This window comes from Pinus tabuliformis, chromosome 5_1 (assembly GCF_031772625.1).
Source record: "Pinus tabuliformis cultivar Carrire ecotype Pingquan chromosome 5_1, CPIR1, whole genome shotgun sequence".
NCBI classification, from domain to species: domain Eukaryota; kingdom Viridiplantae; phylum Streptophyta; class Pinopsida; order Pinales; family Pinaceae; genus Pinus; species Pinus tabuliformis.
In genome coordinates this window covers 153,541,419-153,565,118 of record NC_142305.1, presented here as the reverse complement: position 1 = coordinate 153,565,118, position 23,700 = coordinate 153,541,419, and positions in this window count along the sequence as shown.

The following is a 23,700-nucleotide window of genomic DNA, read 5'->3' as shown; positions in this document are numbered from 1 at the left end:
AAATTAAAGCCATTAAGGAATGGAAAATCCCCACATCCATAAAGCATCTGCGAGGATTTCTTGGGTTGACAGGGTATTATCGCAAGTTCGTTAAGAATTATGGGAGAATAGCAGCACCTCTAACAACATTATTGAAGAAAGATTCATTTTCATGGACTCCGGAAGCAACAAAGGCCTTTAAACATCTTAAAGAGGCAATGTGCCAAGCACCGGTCTTAGCTACACCGGACTTCACAAAAACCTTTATTGTGGAATGTGATGCTTCAGGAAATGGAATTGGTGCTGTTCTAATGCAAGATGAAAGACCCATTGCTTTTGAAAGTCGTCCAATCAAGGGAAAGTTTTTAAGCAAAGCTATTTATGAGAAGGAAATGTTGGCAATACTCCATGCACTTAAGAAATGGCGACCCTACCTAATGGGAAGACACTTCAAGGTAAAAACAGATCATGATAGCCTTAAATACTTTTTAGAACAAAGATTATCCTCTGAAGAGCAACAAAAGTGGGTCACAAAGATGTTGGGTTATGACTTTGAAATCATCTACAAAAAAGGGAAGCAAAATGTGGTGGCAGATGCACTCTCAAGAAAGGATGAGGATATGGAAGCATTGTTGTGTGCCATTTCTATTATCCAACCAGATTGGATAAACGAAGCAAAGGAGGAATGGAAGAATGACGAAGAAGTGTGGGCACTTATTCGAAAGCTACAACAAGATTCCAGTACTTATGATACATTTAGCTGGCAAAATGATTCGTTATGGTACAAAGATCGCTTATACCTCTGTAAGAATTCCCAGCTAAAACAAAAGATTCTTATGGAATTGCACACTTCTCCCTTAGGAGGGCACTCAGGATTTTTAAAAACTTACCACAGGGTTAAGAAGGAATTTTTTTGGGATGGCCTTAAATCAGATATTCAAAAGTTTGTGGCGGAATGTTTGGTTTGCCAACAAAATAAAGTTGAAACAATTAAGACACCGGGTCTATTACAACCTTTATCCATTCCAAGCCAACGTTGGGAGGAGGTTTCAATGGATTTTATCACAGGTTTACCCAAGTCTGAGGGAAAGAGTGTCATCATGGTGGTAGTTGACAGACTTACCAAGTATGCACACTTTTGTGCATTATCACATCCATTTAAAGCCAGTACAGTTTCTACTGCATTTATGGAAACAGTTCAAAAGCTACATGGAAACCCAAAGATTATTGTAAGTGACAGAGATCCCATTTTCACTGGAAATTTTTGGACAAAATTATTTTCTTGTCTTGGTACTCAGTTAGCTCATAGCTCATCTTATCATCCTCAATCTGATGGGCAAACTGAGATAGTAAACAAATGTTTGGAAGGATATCTTCGTTGCTTTGTATCTGATAAACAGACACAATGGGTCAAATGGTTGCCTCTGGCTGAATGGTGGTATAACACTTCCTTCCATACAGCAACAAAAATGACCCCATTTATGGCACTTTATGGGTACCAACCACCATCAATCACATCATATTTAAGAGAAAATTCTAAGGTTCAAGCAGTGGAACATCACATCGAACATCAACAACAAGTCCTCCAACTCTTAAAGGATAACCTCGTGTTGGCACAAAATAGAATGAAACAACAGGCAGATCAACATCGCAGTGAAAGAAGTTTTGATGTAGGTGATTGGGTATTCCTACGGCTACAACCATATAAGCAAATGTCCCTAAAGCAAGCTAAGAAGGATAATAAATTATCACCAAAGTATTATGGTCCGTACAAGGTGTTGGAAAAGATTGGTACTATGGCATACAAATTGGAGCTTCCTGCAGCTTCTCGATTGCACCCAGTTTTCCATGTTTCATGTTTAAAGAAGGTTATAGGCGACAAGCTCCCAGTTCAAACAATATTGCCAGAACTTGACGAGGAAGGAAAAATTATATTGGAACCGGAAGCAGTCACAGAAACAAGAACTCGACAGCTACGAAATCGATCAATTTCAAAGTATCTTATCAAGTGGAAGAACTTATCCGCTGAAGATTCCACATGGGAGGATGAGAATTTTATGCAGAAGTATCCAGAACTACTCAAGCGTTGAGGACAACACTTTTTTGAAGGAGAGGGGCATGTTGGGTCCCTATAATACTAGTGATTACCCCATTAATATTGTAGTTATACCCCTTATTTATATTGTTGTGCCCCTATTACCCCCATATTATTATTTCTGTGCCCCATAGAATCCATCTATTGTTATTTTTGTGGCTTTATATTATTATTGTTAGGTCGTCTGGATTATATTGTGACTCCTTAGACTCCTATATATAGAAAGGAGGTTTTGTCATTTGTATCATCCAAGAATTGTTCATTTATGTAATGTAAAGGAGGTTGCCCCCTCGAAGAGGCTGAATTCTAAGGCGTTGATCTATCTTTTCTATCTTTTCTTGAGCTGGGTTCATAACAGCTTATAACCAACATATAACCAGAATAATAACAATGATAGAAAAACCATCAAAGCCACATAATAACAAGTACAAGTACTCATCAAATACAAGAGGAAAAGAGCTCTTATTAAAATATGCAAAAGAAAACTAAGTCAGGGACTTCCACGTACCACCTGACCATAGATTGAGTTGAACCAAATATTTCTTTCAGTCAATCACCCTTGTACCATATTCCAAGCATGAATGTGGGACTCAAGACAAAAAAACCAGGGATTCCCAAAGATTAAACCACCTCCACCCTCAGGCTTTACCATAAGTCTGTCAAAACCTGTCAAGGGATTCCTAGGCCCAACGAGCACATAAAAAACTAGGCTTTACCATAATCTCACCAAAACTAGTTAATAGATCACTAGGCCTAAAACAAGAACATACACTACCAGGCTTTACCGCAATCCCGCCAAAACAGGTCAAGGGATCACTAGGCCCAAAAAAGAACATACGCTACCATGGTTTACTGCAATCCTGCCAAACTCGGTCAAGCAATCAATAGGCCAAAAACAAGCTTGGATGCCTTTGAATTTCTTCACCAATACCTAAAGGAATTTTCTCGTCTCCACCCTCACGCTTTACATCAATCCCGCCAAAATCGATCAAGGGATTCCTAGAACCTTGGGAATTTTCTTGAGATCACCTCACCCAGTTCCAAAACCATTCGAAAATCCAAAGCTCAACCAAATGAAAGAACCCCATCACATCATGGCTATCTATAAAATTCAAGGCAAGGCTGAAACCACTGTCACACCTAGAAAAACCCATGTGAATGACAACAAGAGAACCAAATACATACATGCATGTATCATGCATTCACAAACCATCTAGGAAATCATAGAAATACAAGTATTCATGTTGAAGCTATTTGATCCAACTTTTCCTAGCTTGATCCTTGTTTTCCTTTGTTTTCTGCTCCTTTCTTTGCTTTCCTTTCTCCAATGCTAGAGTGCTCCAAGAATGCTCTAAGTGTCCAAGAGTAGGATAGAGAGAGAATAGAGAGAGAGCTCCAAGCTAAAATTGACAAAGGGTTGTGAGTTGATCCTCAAAATATTTTTTATCATTGAAACCTCTATTTTATTTATTTTCCTCTATTTTTCCTTCAATTTCCTCTCATGCAAACGTATGACCTTTCATCTTCCTTTTATCCTATTTTCCATTATTTCATAAATAAAATGTTAATTAATGCCACTTTGTCTTTTCAATGCATTTCCCAATGCCTTTTCCAATTTCCTTAGCCATAATAAACCAAATGAACACCCAATATGATTTTTTTCCCAACATTCATCTTGGAATACATGTCCCTTGACCTTGGTATTATTTTGCCTTTATTAATTTTTATTACATGAACTTTTAACCCAGGCTGTTACATTAGTCTTGAAGTAGAGAAAAAAGATTTATTTTATAGTTGAGGAGAACAGAGCTTTGATAGGGTTATGGTTCTTCAAAAAATTTCGGAATACTTTGTGTTAAACACTTGATTATGGATATTAGATAATTAGATCTGGGTAATCAATATTCTGGTGCATTGGGATTGGCCACATGAGTGGAGTTGGGGGGAGAGGTGAGATCACCTCATTTATAAATGTTGTTGCTAGCTCTTATTAGCCAATTGTAGGAGGAGATGGAACCTCTATAGGAAATGGTAGAAAAAATGAAAATTTGGTATTGGGAGCTCAATGGAAATCCCATCTCAAAGGGATATGTCTACTTAAGAAAACAACAAAACCTAATTTTGTGGTGCCAAACAATATATTGGAGGAATCTCATCATAAATGAAGGACCACGTGTTGGTTTGCAAATTTATGGGAATTTGGCCAAGGGGACGAGATTTGATTAAATTGATTTAGACAAAATGGAAACCTAAAGGCCAAGTAGGTCCTCGTCTAAGATCTAAAGGGGTTTTTATGGTAACCTTTGTTGTTTGTCCACGATACTAGTGTCTAGGATAGAATCTTAAAACATTGATGCTACCAAAGTATCACAACAAGTCTACTTTGCACACTGGAATATAAACAACAATAAATTTACTAGTGCAAAAAATATACACAATCTTACAACAACCCAACTTCATTATATTAATCAATCTGATAAAAAAATAGTTTATGGCTCCCATACGATGGATAATTTCCCTCATACATACATCCACTAATACAAGAAAACAACAACTAGAGCTTGGTGTCTATTGTGATGACCACCAATCTACATTGGACAAATTACTTTGACCATCTAGCTGATGTAGGTCTCCTCACAGCTACCTTGGTTGTACTCTCTAAACATCTTCCCAATCCTTCAAATCCTAACCTGTAGCACTTGCCTCTATAATTGCACCAAGCCCATCTTCCATTGAATCGGCTCCCATCCACTCTCTCACTGACCGTTTGTCCTTCAATGCATCAACACATCGAGACTCCTGTCAAGTTTTACACAAATCCATTTGTGAACAACTCTCAACTTCCCACTACTGCTTCTCAACTACTTAGGGACTTCAACCCACTATATTCTTCCTATGTTGATCCAATGAAGACTAACATAGGGAACAAAGCGCTGCCACCTAGCACTGCAAGATGTCCTTCTCCCACAATGAACATGGGCTAGGAGGACTGCTCGAATTTTACTGTAGATGTCCTTCTCCACAAGGCAAGAATAGGGCTACAAACACTGCTTTTGGATGATTATACCCTTAGTCTTCTTCTTCTGCCACATCTAACAATCCCTTAGTCCTTCAAGAGACTTGTTTCTTTTGGCTTGAAGCAAGCCTCTACAATCCTCCCAAGTTGCTCTTTAGGCTACTCCAACTCTGCCTTATCTAGGCCCACACTTGGTCCACTTTCACGCTACCCTCCATCAGACCATGAGTGTCCAATACAGTGTTGTAGCATCTCCTCACAGGATAGGGAATCCAACCACTATGAATACCCTTCCTCTTGGCTGCTAGAAAACTTCACACTTTGTCCTCTTCTAGGACACCATCCTCCTAAAAAATCTCACCAGCTCAAGAAGGTGTCTGAATTGTCCTACAACCATTTGTTGATCCTCTTGACATACATCATTGTTGTTGTAATGCAATGGGATAATGTTGAAGATGTTATCCTGAGTTAACCTTATTAATATCTAATTTCACACAACGGGCTTCTTCAACCTACTATGATAAATTCCCTGGTGTTGGGTTACGTTGTTCACTTGACCAGGAATTGGTCCAAAGGATCTATGTGCACTTTTGAGTAGGGAACGAACTCGTAAGAGGGATTGACTTGATCTTATATCCTTGTATATTCTGCAAATGCATTTATTCTCTATTTTCATACTTATTGAACCTTTTTAGATTGGGTCATATCATGAGTATCATCTCAACGTTGAGAGGATATGGCTACTTATTTCTTGAATGACTGATAGTAGCCATGGAAATTCAAATTGATAATATCCGGTCTAAGAGGGATGAGTTGCACGTCATTGATAATAGCCAAACGCTCCTAAAACCCATCCATAATGTAACAATGTTACTATAAATCTTAGGGAGCACCTTAGCGTGTGGCAGGAGAACCACAGGCCCTTTGGAAATCATCAAGTCCTTAGTAGGGGTTAGTTGAAAGGCCACATGTGCAGTCATGCCTAGAATTCCTTGTTCCTAAAAGGAGAACACTTGAAGGCCAGGAACCTATCCATTATGCGTTAGTCCATAAGGCTCATGCCTATATTTAGACCCAAAAGAGGGATTCAATGTTTCTTCGAGGAGTGTTGATCTCCTTGTGTCCTTCTCGACATCTTGTGAATCTCGTGGGCTCGAGAAGATTGACTCTGGTCTAAGCTAAGTAGGGATAACACCTGTGATTTCTTTAGTAAACCTTAAGGCCCATAACTAAACATTGGTACAAATCCAGATGTGTGTGGAACCATTGCATCCAAGCCATAGTCGAAGCGACTCCTGAATGGTGTTGTGCACAGAAAGGGAGAAAACCCTTGTGAAAACCATCGGGTTTAAGATTGAACTTAGTGCTCATGATTTGGAAAGACCTCCTTAATCGGGCCTTGGTGAAGTTATGCAGTGAACATTGTTTGCGGAAAAGTTAGACTGGGACTCAAACTTATAGCTTTGATCGGATAAACTTTATCTAATGGTTTGATGAAAAATCTCACCATGGAAGCCACAGATTGATTGCCTAGATTACGCCTTGCCTCCATTGGGTGAACGGAGGGGTGAGGTGGCCCAGAGGCCACATCTTGTGAACTTTTAGTTAGTAGCACAAGGGAATGGTTGCATTGATTGAGCATTGGACCAGTTAGGATTACAACACAAAGGTGAAGAGCGTTCTCATTAGTCGGAATGGAGCCCACAAGAAAACTCATCCTGGAGGCGATATTCCCATAACTTCAAGTGGAAGCTTGCTTTAGAGGAGGGGGGTGACCTTGGCTAGGACATGGTGGCCTCCATATGATCTCGATTGTAATCGCATTGGTGCAGGGTGGCCCATAAGACAAGTGAGCTTGTAAGAGTCTTCCTAGGGTTTAAATATGAAGTGTCGGAAAAAAATCCAGGAGAGGAAGGTTGGGATGGCTCTGCATGACATTCATGGTGGGAGGAAAGTCACCAGCTAACCATAAGAGAGAACCACATGGAGGAGTGGACCACATGTACACGCAAGCCCGGAAGTTATCCCCGGAAGAAATAAAGCAAGGCATGCAAGGAATGGGCAGGATGATGTAAGCTTGAGCCATGATGGAAGACTCGTGAGCCCAATAGTTTCATTATTCACTGAGTGTTAGACCAGCTTGACAAGTCAGCCCTGCGAATTACCCCTAAACATTTACGAGAGCACCCAAGAAGGGAAGCAGGCTGATTCAACATCGGATGTTGTGGCACTGCAACATTGTGGACAAACTCGAAGAAAGGGTTGCACGGAGGTATGGCTCACCGATCCATGTAAACCCAGAGGCAAGACAATGGCGACGTAGCTGCAATGAAGTTTAAGAAACATAGGGATGACATCAGCACGAGATGACGTCTCCCAAAGGTTTAAAGGGGAGCATTTGAGGAGAATCGTCGAGAAGACAAGGATCGGGATGACATGTCTCGAAGGTCTCAACCCCAGAAGTTCAAAGGAGGGTTAGGTGAAGGGAGCACTAGGATGATAGGACCAGGACAACGTGGAGGACCCGGTGACGTGTAGAGGGTGACGACGTGAGTTCGGTGCAATATGGTAAAATATTATAGGTGTCAGGGATATATGTATGTTGTGGGCCCCATTTTTTCGTTATGCGCATGTTAGCAAACCTGTAAATTGTTTGGTATACTAAAGACCGCCTTGGGACACCCCCTGTAGTGGTTTCAGAAAATGTGATGGATGGGTGTCACAATTGATCCATGTTGTAGATTTGGTGATGGGTGGTTTTGATAAACCACTTTGTGCCACCCCTACCCTTGTTAACATTCGTGCATGTTGACCCATTACAAATTGTTGATCTGGAGCATGAGCATTGTGGACCGTTGATGTAATTTAAATAGTTATTTTATGTATATATATGTGGCAATGGTGGAAATTGACATTAGGTGGGAGCCACAGCATCAATCAAACAGTGGTAAATCACTGCTGGAAATCGACAACATGCACACTGCTAATGTATTGTTATATCCACCGATAATGTACAGTGTTGGCCTAGGAATATATATATATATATATATATATATATATATATATATATATATATATATAATGAGTTTATGAATACTCTGATTATACATATACATACATTCGAGTTATAATACTATGGTGTAGAAAAAGAGTGGTAAACTTAATTAAATTATACAAACCCTTAGATAGAAGAATTGATAAGGAAAATGGACATAAAAGACAAAAAGAAATTATCCCATTTTTCTAAAAATACAAGAGAAATTGGATTAATAGGTAGACATTCAACTAAGATAAGTGGGGTGTTTACAACTACAAGTTCTCTTAATCTAATATAAGGTTTTCCAAGGTGCAATATAAATGGCCACGCAAGCTTCAATTTGAGAGCAATTTGCCCCTCCATTTATACTATCAACTCTCATCACCAACAAAAAAAAAATAGCCTCTCAATTGAACATCAACACTAACAAAATATTATTTATATCATATATTAATTTTGACATCTCTATATATAAAATATTTTTGTGTTTTAATTAAATTAAAACCTTCAAAATATATATAGATAATATTTATAATTACATCAAAATAATTGATTTCAAATTTTATATACAAATTTTCATCTCATTCTTAATTTATTTAAACTAGTTAAGGTAATCTAGATTGACAAAATCAGAAAAGCATGAACAAATTACCTACTTTCATTTTCAACCTACGCATCCCACGTTCCACGCCAGCATTTGGGATTCATGATGGGCACTCCTCAGATTTCAACGCAAAGGATGCGTTCATTGGCCAACGACAACTAGCAAACAGGTGGGAGTCTCAGCGAGTCCACAAGCTATGATGAACCGTATACCAATTTATTATTTAAATTATAATTCTAATAATTTGGAGAGATTGAGCAGCCATAAATCATTATCAAAACCAAATTGTCAAACTGTGAATTTTAAAATATTACCATTTCAACGGCAGGATTCGAAAAAAATAGTAAAAAGATAGGGGATAAAAATGCAATAATCTAATCAACATTAGTCAACGCCTTCCCCTTCACGCTTTCAGTGTTGCCACCTAAGTTTTGCATTAAACATTCATTGTCATCAGGTTGGTTGTTTATGTGATAAAATATTTTATGAACTAGGTTCGGTATCTCATAAAATATTTGTATCGAAAATTTTTTGATCCGAATATATTTATTAATTAAGTATTGGGTTTTGTACTTTGGGCCTCAAAATATACAGTTTTACTCAAAAATATATTTTCTATTTAAATAATAAAAAACAATAATGTGTTGATAATATATTTTTTTTGTTAAAAATATAAATGAAGTAAAATGATGATGATGATGATGGTTAACGTCTGCTAAGACCAAAAATTGGTCTATCGGATCTAAATAAACAAATTATTTATTTTGATTTAAGATTCTATTCCTATGCTCAAAAAGCTTGGAGAGAAGCTTCTCGAGCTCACTATAATTTTGACATTGTAAAAGGGTAGGAAGGTTAGTATTGTAACAAAGATTGTGACACTGAGTCTAATGTGGTTGTACGCGGGGCACTCTAAGAGGAAGTCATTTTCATCCTCGATGTTCCTATTCTCACATATATGGCAGATCCTTTCCATCCATGGTGTTTTAAGAACTACCCAACAACCTATTTCACTATGGAGATCATGAGAATTCGCTCTAATCTTTGCTATATTAATTTTCTTCTTTGAGCTAGTTAAAATAGAGAGATACTTTTGATCTTCTAGGGTGGGGTTGATGACCTTCTTATAATAACTTAATTTTCTTTTAATCGCTAAATCTTTCTCACACCACATTTTTTCTTTGAACTTAGAAGTAACAATATCTTTAATGTTATTAATGTTTTGCAATGTATCATTCTCGTTGATCTCCCAATAGTTTAACCAAGCTCTTGTGTCTTTATGCCACCCCTGATTGAACCTTAGGTGGTTTTGGTTGGAATTTAAAGCTAGCTTAGCAAGTCTATGATCGTCTATGTTATTGAGTTTGCGCTTGTACAACATAAACCTAATCATAGCTAGGCTCTCAATAGGGGAAAGACCTGCTTCTATAAGGAGAATAGGATAGGGTGTATTACTTTTAATTTTCAGGTTATAAGTTATAAAACGCTTCTGGATTTGCTCAATCTTTCTCCATGATTCTCTAGAGATGCTGCAACCCCAAACCTCTTAGCCATATAAGATAACAGGAGTGACTAAAGTTTCAAAGAGGAACTTCTTTTTATCCCACATTACGAGGTTTGCTGTTTTACAATTATTTTCAAGACCAAAATAAGCTTTCCACCCCCCATTAATCCTTTTCTCAATGATATGGTTCCAGTTGAGCTTGTGATGAATATCAATTCCTAGGTACTTGTAAGAATACACTTCCTCCAAGTTATTATTATCATACATAAAATTAGCATAAGTGTCCTTCTTGGATTTGATAATCATAACTTTTGTTTTGTCAATGTTAACAGTCATACCCATGGTAGAGCAGAAATCCTTAAGAAGTCTGAGTTGCTTATCAAGATCAGATGGGCACCTTGCGAAAAGAACAATATCTTCAGCATAGAGAAGAAGGATGACGACTATCCTAGTTAAGATCGTGGCATCACATCTTGCTTCCTCTAAATAGCCTTCGAGCTTATCGATGTAAATGCCAAATAGGGTAGGGGAGAGGGGGCAACCTTGTTTAACTCTGACGTTACACTTAATATCTTTCGACCACCCCTCATTGCTCTTTAGCTTGGCAATTACATTCTCGTATATCTTATAACGGCGATTCTCAACTCGAGAGGAACCTTTAGCTCTTCTAATCTATTCCAAAGGTTGTATCTAGCAACCGTATCAAAAGCCTTTCTAACTTCCACAAAGAAACAAAATAAATAGGATTTATCATTACGACATTCCCCCGCAATGATCCTAAGTGTAACGAGGTGGTCTGTTGTTGAGTGATGCCTTCTGAAACCTGCTTGGCCTTTAGCCCGCTTACCTTCACTTTCAAGCCATATGCTTATCTTCTTTTCCAAAATACTACCATATAACTTGGCTAAGAGAGGGCTGATCATAATTGTCCGATAATTAGAGGGGTTATTTGTATCCCCACTTTTAAAAATAGGGATAATGAGGCTCTCAGTCCAAGGTTTAGGGAACCCTTGCCTGACTGCTTGATTGAAAAGCTTGTGGATGTGGGGGATGAGGACAGGACCTCCAATTTTTAAGATTTCCACCTGGTAACCTTCAATGTCCTTAGCTTTCCCATTAGCGAGGTGATTAACCCCAAACTTAATGTCTTCTAAAGAGAAAAATTCTTTCATTGTGAGCGAGGTTTCCAAATTATCCATGAAATTTGGAGATTCATAAAGCTTTTTAAGATAGGAATTCCTATCGTGAAGAGAAATTTTATTATTATCTTTAGTTTTTCTAGTCAGAATATGCCTCCAAAATTTTTTAGGAGCTACATTAGAGAGGTGTAAGAGATTCTCCTATCTTTGACGAATGTACTGCCTCTTTTTCCTTTTAGTTAGGGCTTTGCACAGTTTTATCTTGTCCATTTTAAGGGATTCATCAACAGCTTCCTTAATTGCTCTCCTCGCATTTTTACAATCTTTGTCATACCATAGATTGGTTTTGCTATTTCTTTTATTATTTGGAACTTCAATTGAGAACTTGTTAATAGAATATGAGAGGGTTGTAGTAAAACTATGATAGAGGTCTTCTATGTTGTCTATACTAGATAAAGGAAGAAAATTAGTTTTTAATTCATTTAGAAAGAGATCATTTTTATTTCTATCAAATATTAAGTTATTTTGGCTGTAAGTATTATTTTCTGTGGGAACTCTATGCATGACAAAATTGAGAGTTATAAGTAAATGCCTATGATTAGAGTCAGGTTCATGGTCGTTTAAGATGTCAAAATTTATTATTTCGTTGTATAATGGGAGATTGGAAATAATGTAGTCTACCACGTTGCTACCAAGTCCATGGATGCAGGTCATCTTGCTGGAATTGGGCCACTTCTTTAGACCGTTGCAAATTATGAGATCCTGAGCATTACAGAGCTTGACTAGCTCCGACCCAAACAAATTTTCCTTGATGTCTTCAAAGCTCCTTTTGTACCTACTAGCCAGAGTAGGGTCTTCGTCTAACCAAAGAGGATTAGGGTTGGAATGATTGCTTAGAATAATAGCTTGGTTGTTTGAAGTTCGAGCATTAAAGTCACCTATTAAAAGGATATTACCGTCATTCCTTAGGCTAGAAATATCATTCTCTAAACCGTTGTAAGGGTTAGTTTTATCTAGATTCTTCTTCTTATAGAAGTTAGAATTGATGGGGGGAAAATAACATATTGCTATGTAGGACTTTTTATTATTAATGTCACTAATATCTATCCAACTATATTGGTTGTGAGGGTCGTTTTTATAAATCCTAGCATGGGGGGAGATGTTCTTCTTAATGTAACAAGCTATTCCCCCAATGCCTCTACGGGAGGATCGCTTGTTCCAGGTAGACCATAGCGTAAAGCCATCTATGTTAGGGACCTTAGATTCTTCGTGCTCCCAAGTTTCAACAAGCAAAATAATATCAACTTCATTTGAAATCCAACTTAGCTTGGGGCCTTTGTTCCATGGGAAGCCCCAACAGTTCAAAGAAAGGATCCGAAGCATGTTTAATTGCTATTGATTACTATCTTTTTGGTTTCTATCTCGAATAAAGGCTTTTCTATCTTTGATTATTGCCCATTTTCCTTCCTTTCTAACTTATTTTACCTTTTGAACCTCCTTTCTTAATTCTGCTTGATCTTCTGGAATGAGATCTTCATTTATGAATATTCCCGTTCCTTTTAGACTTGAGGTTTTACTAAGTATGTCATACTTATGATCAGTGGAGCTCACCTTTATGCGGATTAGTCTTCATTTATTCTCGGTTAATTTCCCCAACCTTGTTGCTTCTGTGAGACACACTGTTTCAATTTGTAATGTATTATGTAATTCTGTCTGGGCTAAGGCTAAAGTATCATCATCTACTTCCTCTTTTAAATCGAATATTATAAGTTTCAAGGACCTTTTGTTACGTTCGTGGTCTAATTCTATTAATTTTTTTCATTTCATCTTTAATTGGTTTGATATCTAATTTATCTACCACATTATTTAGGGTGAGGCGGCTATTAACTTTTTCTTCTAGTTCTTTAATCATGTCTTTCATTTTAAGACTCTCTAAAGTATCAGCATCTCCTTGTTGGGATGGTTGGTTAGTATCTTGGTTTTGTTTTTCTATAACCTACAATCTAGTCTCCATTGCCTCCATTTTATTGTCCAGTAGTTCTATTTTATTTTCTATTTGTTTTTGGATCGTGTCTTCAAGAGATGCAAATTTATTTTCCAGCATGGCTTCTAACTCTTTTTGTAGCTTGGCTTCTCTTTCTTCTCTACATTTCTCTAAAGACTCTATATACTCATAAAGGCCTTGTAGAGTAACTGTGCTAGGTTCGCCCTTGGTAATCTTTGGTAATTGTGGTGAAATATTCATACTTGAAATTATATGAGAAAATATGTATTAGAAAATGAAAAAGATAAGGAATGTGTGCACCTGATATCAACAAACCTGACTGCAGATCGCCCGTGCCCACCACAGCCCGTAGACTAGAGATGCGGGCCTCAGAACCCAGGTTTAAATGCCGAAGAATATATGCGAGCCTCTGCCTTGGTCATATAGCGAGCCTCAAAACTAATCACCGAAGATGCGAGCCTTATGGTCTTATATCGTAGAGGAAGTGTATATATAAAGTATGTGTTTAACTCTTTCACCGAGCCTCAGAACTCTTTCACCAAAGAATATATGCGAAGAATGTGAGGAAGTGTATATATAAAGTACGTGTTTAACTCTTTCACCGAAGAATATATGCGAAGAATGCGAGGAAGTGTATATATAAAGTACATGTTTAACTCTTTCACCGAGCCTCAGAACTCTTTCACTGAAGAATATATGCGAAGAATGCGAGGAAGTAGATATATAAGGTATGTGTTTAACTCTTTCACCGAGCAATATATGCGAAAAATGTGAGGAAGTGTATATATAAAGTACGTGTACAACTCTTTCACTGAGCCTCAGAACTCTTTCACCGAAGAATATATGCGAAGAGTGTGAGGAGGTGTATATATAAAGTACGTATAACTCTTTCACCGAGCCTCAAAACTCTTTCACCAAAGAATATATGCGAAAAATGCGAGGAAGTGTATATATAAAGTACGTGTTTAACTCTTTCACCGAACAATATATGAGAAGAATGCGAGGAAGTGTATATATAGAGTACGTGTTTAACTCTTTCACCGAAGAATATATGCGAAGAATATATAGAGTACATGTTTAACTCTTTCACCCAGCCTCAGAACTCTTTCACCAAAAAATATATGCAAAGAATATATAAAATACGTGTTTAATAACAGTAATTTATTATAAAATACATTTATAATAATAATAGTAATTTATTATAAAATATTTTTTTATAAAAATTATAAAAAAAAAATTATTATTTTTTAGTCAAATTTAATCATTTTTATCTAAATTATAATAGATAATCTCAAAAACATACTTATTTTTAAATTTCATTATATGTAATATTATAAATAACCTAACATATTCTACCACAACAATAAACTTAAAAGCCATAATTATTTTGTAAATTTCATTATATGTAATATTATAAATAACATAACATATTCTACCAAAACAATAAACCTAAAAGCCATAATTATGTATTATGAATAAACATTATGTTGGTCATTATTTTATTTCTAGTATACACAACATAGCATTTTTCCCAGCAATAGACCCAAAAATCATAATTGTGTATTATGAGTAAGCATTATATTTATTGTAATATTTTATTTCTATATTATCTTTTATTGATGTGTTATAATATATTTATAATATATTAAATTTATTATTAGTATTGTTTGATTATTTTATATTTTAGAGTTTTTTTTTTAACTTTTATTCAAGGAAAACCATGTTCGTTGGAATCTTGCTAATAGTCTGTAAGGGGTAGACTTTAACCCGCTGCTAGTCCGTAAGGGGCATGCTTTAACCCTCTAGTGGTTTGTAAGGGGGCAAATTTTTGCTCTTACGTCTGGGCGGGTCACTCTAGTGGTTCGTAAGGAGGAAAACTTTCACTCCTGCCGCTAGATCTTGGGTGGTTAACTTGTTCGTTACGTTCTAGGAAGAGGAGCTCTTTAAAACATACTCTGGTCTCATGTTTTAGAGTTTTTACCATAAAAATAATTTTTGTCAAATCATTTTTTTTAATATATAAATAAAATTAGCAATAAAATTGTGTAGAGTTCACAAATAGAATCGGTGATTAAACACAATTTTATTAAATTCTACGTAAATTTCATCAGAAAATATGTGCAAAAGACCTCTAAAACCAAGACATAATTATCTCCCACCCCTAGACTAAAACCAATTAAACAAAAACCAATCAGCCATGTCCACGTAAACGAAAACTAATCAAACAAAAACCAATCAGCCATCGGCCACGGCCACGCAAACTTCACTGGGACACGACGGAAGATTGATATAGAGGATGTTGATATCCCAACATATCTCCCATATGTTATCCATGTATGGACATAGTCTAGAGGTTCCTTATCCCCTGCTTCATTGCTGATGCATTTGAAATAATATTGTTAATGTAAAATTAGTTGGGATAAAAATTAAAAGATATAAAATAAAATTATAATTATGATCATAAAAACACAAATAAAATTATGTTAATATATAATTTTAATAATGATATTATATAATTTTGTAAGTAAATGTTTTTAAAAATTAATTAATTTTAATAATGATATTGTATAATTTTGTAAGTAAATGTTTTTCAAAATTAATTAAATTTTTAATAGGTAAAAATTATTTTTTTATAATTTCATTATTTCATAAATAAATATATTTATATTTTTTAATATTTAAAATTTAATAAACATTTTTAAAATAAATTTATAAAATCATTTTAACATCTCCCATACCTAACTACTTATCTTTTCCTCCTCTATAAATCTAAATCACTTAATTACCTACCTTTTCTTAAATAGACAAGAGTTCCTCTACATATCTAAAGTAACTTAGAAACCCTTGAAGCTCTTATTATGGAAAGAGAAGAAAGCACCAAAATATAATTGATCTTTTCTTATGTTGATGGATAACGTATCATTTTTTTTAAGGGTAGTATTTAAGGCTCTTGTGATTTCCAACTTATGTAAATTTATATCTTAGTCTTTCCGACCAGAGGGTTTTATAACGTATCTTTTTTTTAAGGGTAGTATTTAAGGCTCTTGTGATTTCCAACTTATGTAAATTTATATCTTAGTCTTTGCGACCAGAGGGTTTTATTGGGAGGGATGGTTTCATTAGCATTATTTTTGATAATTTGGTTTAGTATTTAAAAATTTTCGTTTTTTTTTTCAATTAGGTTAATTATTTTTTAGATAGAAAAACAATTCATTCGCAATGGGATGTTATATCTATTTTTAATAGGATGTTACTATTAAAATTGAAGAACGATTTATTTGCAACGGGATGTTATATTTATTTATAGTAGGATGTTATTATTAAAATTGAAGAACGATTTATTTGCAACGGGATGTTATATTTATTTATAGTGAGATGTTATCATCAGTATTGGATCAAGTTTGGATTTCTATTGAAATAGTTTAATTTTTCAAAAGTAGCTTCCATTTTCTCTCTCAAAACTAGTTTTAAATTTTAGTGATGAACTTGATGACCAAGTTAATTTGGTCTTTTTGATAAGAAATTTCTCGAACATAATGTGAAATAAGCTTGTAAGGTTATCCTTAAAGCACCTTTGCTATTGAGAGGACACGTGTTCAATGCTCTCTTCTAGAACATAACTTGAAATAAGCCTAGGGTTAGTTCAATTTCTTCATCCTTAAAGCACTTTGCTATTGAGAGGACATATGTTCAATTCGATAAGCCTAGGGTTAGTTCAATTTCCTCTTGTTGGAAGTAATAATCCCAACCACCACAATAAACACCTTGACAGTAGCCATATTTGTCAAAAGTATTTTTGCAGGCAGGTTGCGTCTCTGTTTGAAGATGGAAGAACAGAATCCAGGGGCCAACCATTCCGAAACGCAACAAGGAATTTAAAGAATTTAATGTATTTTGGTAAATAAATATGGGCAAGCATTCATTCAGCAACTATTGCCCACACTCCACAAACACCTCCGCGATTCTGATCACACTCAACTTCAACATTATATTAATTATTTTTCTCTGTCATGTATTAAATGTAAAATTGTATGTTGAGTTAAATATGAATGTAAAAGTCATTTTGTAAAGGAAGAGAGGGTAAGATAGTAAAAGAGAAAAAAAGGGGTATCTGAGGAGAAAATTGTGGAACAAATTTTGATGAGCACGTGAAAACAACTACTATATTTTAGTGTGTACTATTTTACGTGAAGTTTTTTGTTTTTACTTGGTGAACGAGCTATAATCTCATGTGAATGTATTTGCAAAATTTAGAAATCAATCCTAAGTTTTATTTGTAATGCTCCACGTTTTTACCTTTATTTTTGCCATAAGTGAATTCTGTGTATTTATTGAATCTCTGCAATAGCTCCGCGAAATTACTTCCGCGGTACTCGAAGGTGAGCAGCGCGAAAAAAGCTTCACGAAAGTCATAACCCTATGCCTCTCCACGTTTCTGTCAATTTTTCTAATAGCTCCTAGGTTAAAACAGCAGGAAATAGAGATTAAAACAACGAGAAACATCCCCTAAAATGAGTCTGCCTAATACAAATATTCAATAAGCGTTATCAAACTGACTATTATCATTCCTGAAATGAACGATGCACAATTTAATCATTCCCAACAAAGAAAGAGGTCGAGGCTCTATTTCAATATGGGTGTTGTCAAACTTGTTATTATCATTCCGGAAATGAACGATGCGCAATTTAATTATGGCACTCCCAACAAAGAAAGCGGCCGCCTTGACGCAGATATTTGAGTTGAACGAGCTACATCCTCACGAATATATTAAGGCATTTTTATTTCAATACACAAGAAAGGACAGGGTAAAACAAGACTGCTGACATTAAACAAAATCTGAATAAAGGATGAGCTGTATATGATATTTTGGGAAGTACTGCAGAATCAGGCAAAATCGTAGCAACTTCAAATTGCTAATTTCACATGTAGTAGGTATATACCACACAGATTTACATGTGTTTATTTCTTAACTTCCTGTAACAGTAATTATGAGGTATGGAATAATAAATAAAATAACATTAAAACTTAATCAACCAGACATTCACAAGCGCAAATGATTATTTACAGAATAATATTTGATTTCCATTTAATTTAAATACTCTCCTTTAGGGAAGACACCAAACCGCAATAAAGGTAAATTTGGTAAGTAGCAATTTAAATTTTTTGTGCTATCCTCGCATTTCTACAGCTTTGGGTTGACAGCTTCTATTGACTCGGGTTGGCCTCTCGATTCGCGGCGGCTGAGTCGTGTAAGGTAGGGATTTTTCAACAGCCTCCATCCTTTTTTTCTGCAAAGTCTCTATCCAATTTCACGCTCCCACCGAATTTATTGGCCTCCGCCCACAGCTGGGCGATAAGACTTTTACTTGATCGTCATTTTTGAAGGCCTAAGAAAGGAGACTTTTACTTCTGCCGTTATGTTTGAGGTTTAAATCTCTTTTACTTGATTGTTATGGTTTTTTTTGGAGTTCAGAGGAATTGTTCGGACCGTCAAAAGTGGCCTGAATCCAGTAGAAAATTTTCAAAAAATCTAGTAGATGTAATGTTTGAATTATGTTTTTGATGGTGGAGATAAATTCAGATGAATTTTGACAACTTTTACTTGGGTTTACAAAAATCTCTGCCAAATTTTTTCAAAATATAACCCAAATTTCCATAACTTTCAGGGCAAAAAAGCATAATTCTTAGACTACGGCTTTTTGAAGGGCTGAGAAAGGCCACTTTTACTTTGTTTTGAGGTTCAAGTTTGAAAATAAATGGAAATGGCAACAAACAAATTGTTATTGAGATTTAGGGCTTTAAGATATACACTGAATATTTTATTCGTGGAGATTGTTAATTTTAAGAGTTGTCTTTAGTGCGATTTTTTGGAAGTTTTTCCATTGAGTTTTTCCGGTATAATTTTTCTAAACTGTGGTAGGAATTTATTGAAATCATAAGCTTGATGGGTAATACCCGCACAAATAACTGCACAATTGAAGTGCCCCAGGGTTTTTCAGGGCGCTGAATTAATATATACACTCAAAAAATCCAAAAATTGGCACTAAAGACAACTCCTTAATTTTATAGAGGGAAAAATTATATAATAATCGTAATTGTAAATATTAGTGTTTGAGAGTGTAACTTAAATGGAAAATTGTAATTTTATCAATATTTGTTTTTCAAAAATTTCTATTAGTTCGGCCCAATCTTTATTATTTATTCAACTTCACTTTTATTCGTTTTGTTGGTCACAAGAAAAACACAAAACTTAGTACAAAATGCTAAAATCTTCTATGGATCCAAAAGTAGAAAGACCAAATGGCTCAAAATATCCCTAAGATGTAAATGCAACCAATGGTGTTATAGACATTTTTGTGCCTCGCGACATGGAGCATGAAATGTCAATAATTACAGGGGTCCTCAGTCCCTAAACATGTTGTTCTTACCCCTAAAAGAACAAGGTCATCGAACAACAGCACTTCCAATCAGTTCTCCACCTGAAAACACTTCAAAACAGGCTAATTTTGGATCATGTCAGCTGCTCCACTGAGCATCTGCGCTGGAATGCAACTGCTCCTCCTTGTACCTGCGCTGGAAGTCAAATCTAATGAAGGCTACCTGCGCTGGGCGAGATTGGCCAAGTGGCACAGTCATTCTGCAAGGTGTCAACTGCCCAGGAAGCTTCCAAACTGACACTTGGTTCATGAGATTCGCCCTGTGATGAGTAAGAGGTACTTGATCACCATGTGTAAGCAAGGATCTCCAAGTGGACTTAAGAACTGAAGATTAACTGAAGAGGGAGAGGACACTAGTCGGCTCTATGCCAGCCTCAAGCTGACTCATCCTCTCTTCTTCTCTCCTATATATAGAGCTCTTCTATGAGGTCTAAGGAGGCTGGAATTTTGTGTAAAGTAAGGAGGTGCTGTTGGTTTACAGTTAGAGCTATTGGGTGATTGTTTTACTAGAGGTGAAGAGGAGAGTTCTTGCTGCTGGGGAGGTGCTGCTGGATTGGAGCCACTATTGGTTGTAACCTTCTTAGAACCCTGTTACTTCTATCAATAAAGTTTTGCATGTTCTCCTATATACTTGTATTGCATTGATGTATTGTATTTACATGTATATTTGATTCATCCTAATCCATGCTTCAGTTATGAGTACATGTATCTTGTAGTTTGCTCTCTTGTTTTGTGCAGGATCTGTGTGTAGCTGGACCGGTAAAGAAAGCAAGGAGCTGGGAACAAGGGACAAAGAGAGAGGACAAGGATCGACTAAGCGAAAGACACCAGGTTGGTTAATCTTTCTCCATTCTCTCTGTACTTTCATAAAGGAAATCATCAAAACTTTACTTTCAGTTGTTGCTAAAGACTGTCACCTTTAGAGTAGGGATAGGGTCATCCGCATCGGATAGTTTTCCCCACAACAAACTGGCGACTCCGCTGGGGAGCCTAGTATCTTGTTGGTGTTTGTAGTATTTTGCTATTCATTTCTTGAAGAAAAGAGTACCAAATCGAAAAGCTTTTGACTATATCAAAAGCGAAGTAGAGGGACTGCTACTCTTGCTCATTTGCTGAGCAAATTCAAGATTTAAAGAGCTAATCTACAAAAGACTCTTTACTCTTTGTGATAGATCTTCATCCTCTTGATCATCCCTTAGCCTGTACTTGACCTATAGCTTTTTATTTCAGCAAAAACAGTGCATTTTTGAGCTTTTTATGACCCGGAAAACTTTGTAGACGTAACTCTCGTGTCCCAGAGCAGGCTGTCCACAGGCAGTCTGCATTACAGTGCAGGTGCTCCCTTCGGGAACTGCGCTGAGAGTCAAATTGGCAGACTAGAACCTGCGCTGGTCTAGTTAGCCATTGTCTAACTCAGCTTTCCCTTTGTGTCTTGGCCCTGTTTTCACTGATTTTTTGCTGATTGCTTGCTGGTCATTGTACTTGCTGTAAACCACTTCTCCTTGACATTATTCCGCCTCAGTTGTGTGATGAAACTGTGAATGTTCTTTCAGTATTTCTTGTTTCAGTTACAGTTTCCCATTGTGAAAAGCGAACCAGTATAGTTGTGACCTCTTAGATCCTGAACTGTAAAAGTGTCTTTGTGATCTTAAGAGCTAGTTTTATTACTGTTCATGGCTGTTTGAGTTTGTTTGTTTTTCATCTTATGGTTTGAATTCGTATATTTTTAGTGTTAAAACAAGTACCTGTAAGGTGTCTTTTCATGTTAGACGAAACTTGTTTGTTTACACTTCAAATTGAATTCGAAAATTATACAACAATTTCCTTTTGTCTACATCAACATTAAAGGAAAAGAAAAGAAATACATGCATCTTGCATTTGCATTTTTGATAAGTTTGTGTGTCTGATCTAGGAGAAAGTGCATTAGTTTGTGCTTTGTGCTCTGTGTGGAAAGATATTGTTTTTCTCTCCCCTCAGTAGTTAGGATTTTCAAAGCTAAAAAGATTGTGAAAGCTTGCTTATCATTTTAGCTGCATTTAGGAATTTGTACCAATACATCTCGTGGTGATCCTGAAAGGCAAACTGGTAAACAAGATCAACTTAAAATATATTGAATGATTCTAAAAATGCATTGTAACATAACGCTCACAGTAGAGGTCTAGGTAGAGACGTGTTCCGGCGTCGTTAAACGTAGTGACTGTCGATCTCTACGAAGGTGGGTGATTCCTCCTGAGAGTCGGTGGCACTAATACGGACTTGAGCTCCCGCGTACCGTCGCGTATATTGGGAGACCCCTATAGGCTTTTATCCTTTATCCATAGGAAGTCGTGTCGGCCGCCCTACTGATCGCGATGCAGTGAACACAGCATTCACGAAGATCGACCACCCGTACCGTAAAACGTATTATGTGGTTTCGTGAAAGGTTTGGCACACCCTCTGCCTAGATCTCCAGAGCAGTTTCTTTTGGCCCTTTTCAAACTCTATAACTGAAAAGGTCCAGCCGAGCATTTGTCACTTCGGGCTCGTTAATACATCGAAGGCGACTAGAGTCATCTTTAGCTTTTTCTCGACTCTTAAAACATGAAAAAGCAAAGTTGTGTCTAAAAGCGTCTAATAAAATTCATTCAATACGGAAACATAATTCCCCTTTTTGTATTTTAGTTGATCAAGTAATCCGCAACCATGGAGGAAAGTCAATTAAAACCCCGTCGTTTAGGGAGGCTTGCGAGTCAACCGCCTTTGTCTCCGGAACCGAGAGTAGTACGGACGAAGCGAACTCGCTTGACCAGGTCAAAATCTCCTTTTAAAGTTAGAACGGAAGTTCCAACAACATCTGAGGTTCTGGTCACTCCCAATATTTCTGGAATCCCTGCCTCTATTGAAGAAGTTCAACGGCAACAGAGGGACAGTTGTACTGATCCTAGTCTGAAGACAAGTACTTGCATAACTGAACCAGTTCCATCTGAAACCGGTCCACAGAGTCTTGTTGTTCAAACGACTGTCGCTGTCGAAGCAACCCCTTCTTCGGCACCAGAAATCTTTTACGGACCTGACGGTCTTCCTCTTCCTCCTGGTCTGATTGCAATAGAGGAAATCGTAGAGGACCAGCAAGCAAATACTCCAATTCATTTTGGAGTAGGTACCCCTCTTTTTCCTTCTGCATCAGAAGTTTGTCTATCGCCACCGGAAGTTCCTGAAGAATCGTTAGGAAGTTTATTGGATAGACTTAAAATGTCTGAACAACCGTCGACATCTAGGACTGTGCCAAACGACACAGCGACAGCAGAAGCTCCTGCTGCCAATCCGACGATGTTTGCCGGCATACCAGCCGTCCCGACTAGCTCTCATCAGCTAGAAGGAGTCCACCCAGGGACTATTATGACAACTTGGTCTGTTCCAGTTTGTTCTACCGGTATAATACCCGGTAATTCTTATGTGGAAACGAGACAAATTGATCCCTTTGGGAATCAGTTTGGGCCATCCAGTCCTCAAAGGCCATCTATACCCTTGAGCTCCGGACTGTTACCGTATGGGGGGCAATATGCCCTTTCACTTCCCCTTTCGGGGGGATACCCATACGGCAGTTTTCAACCACATTCAGGCTTGACTGAAGTAACGACGAGTGGTTGGGTACCTATGTTACCCCAACAACCAAGAGTTGTATATTCCATGCAACAATGTGTACCTATGTCCAGTATCCCGATGACGCCAGCAATTGTAACCGTCTCGCAAGTTCAATCGATGCCTGTTGTATGTCAACCCCAAGTTGTAATGCAACAGCCTATTGACCCTGCAACACAGCCACAATCGCCAACTTCCGGGACGACACAGATACAAACGGGAACCATAACCCCGCATCTTGGTCCGTCGGTTAGTGTCGCACA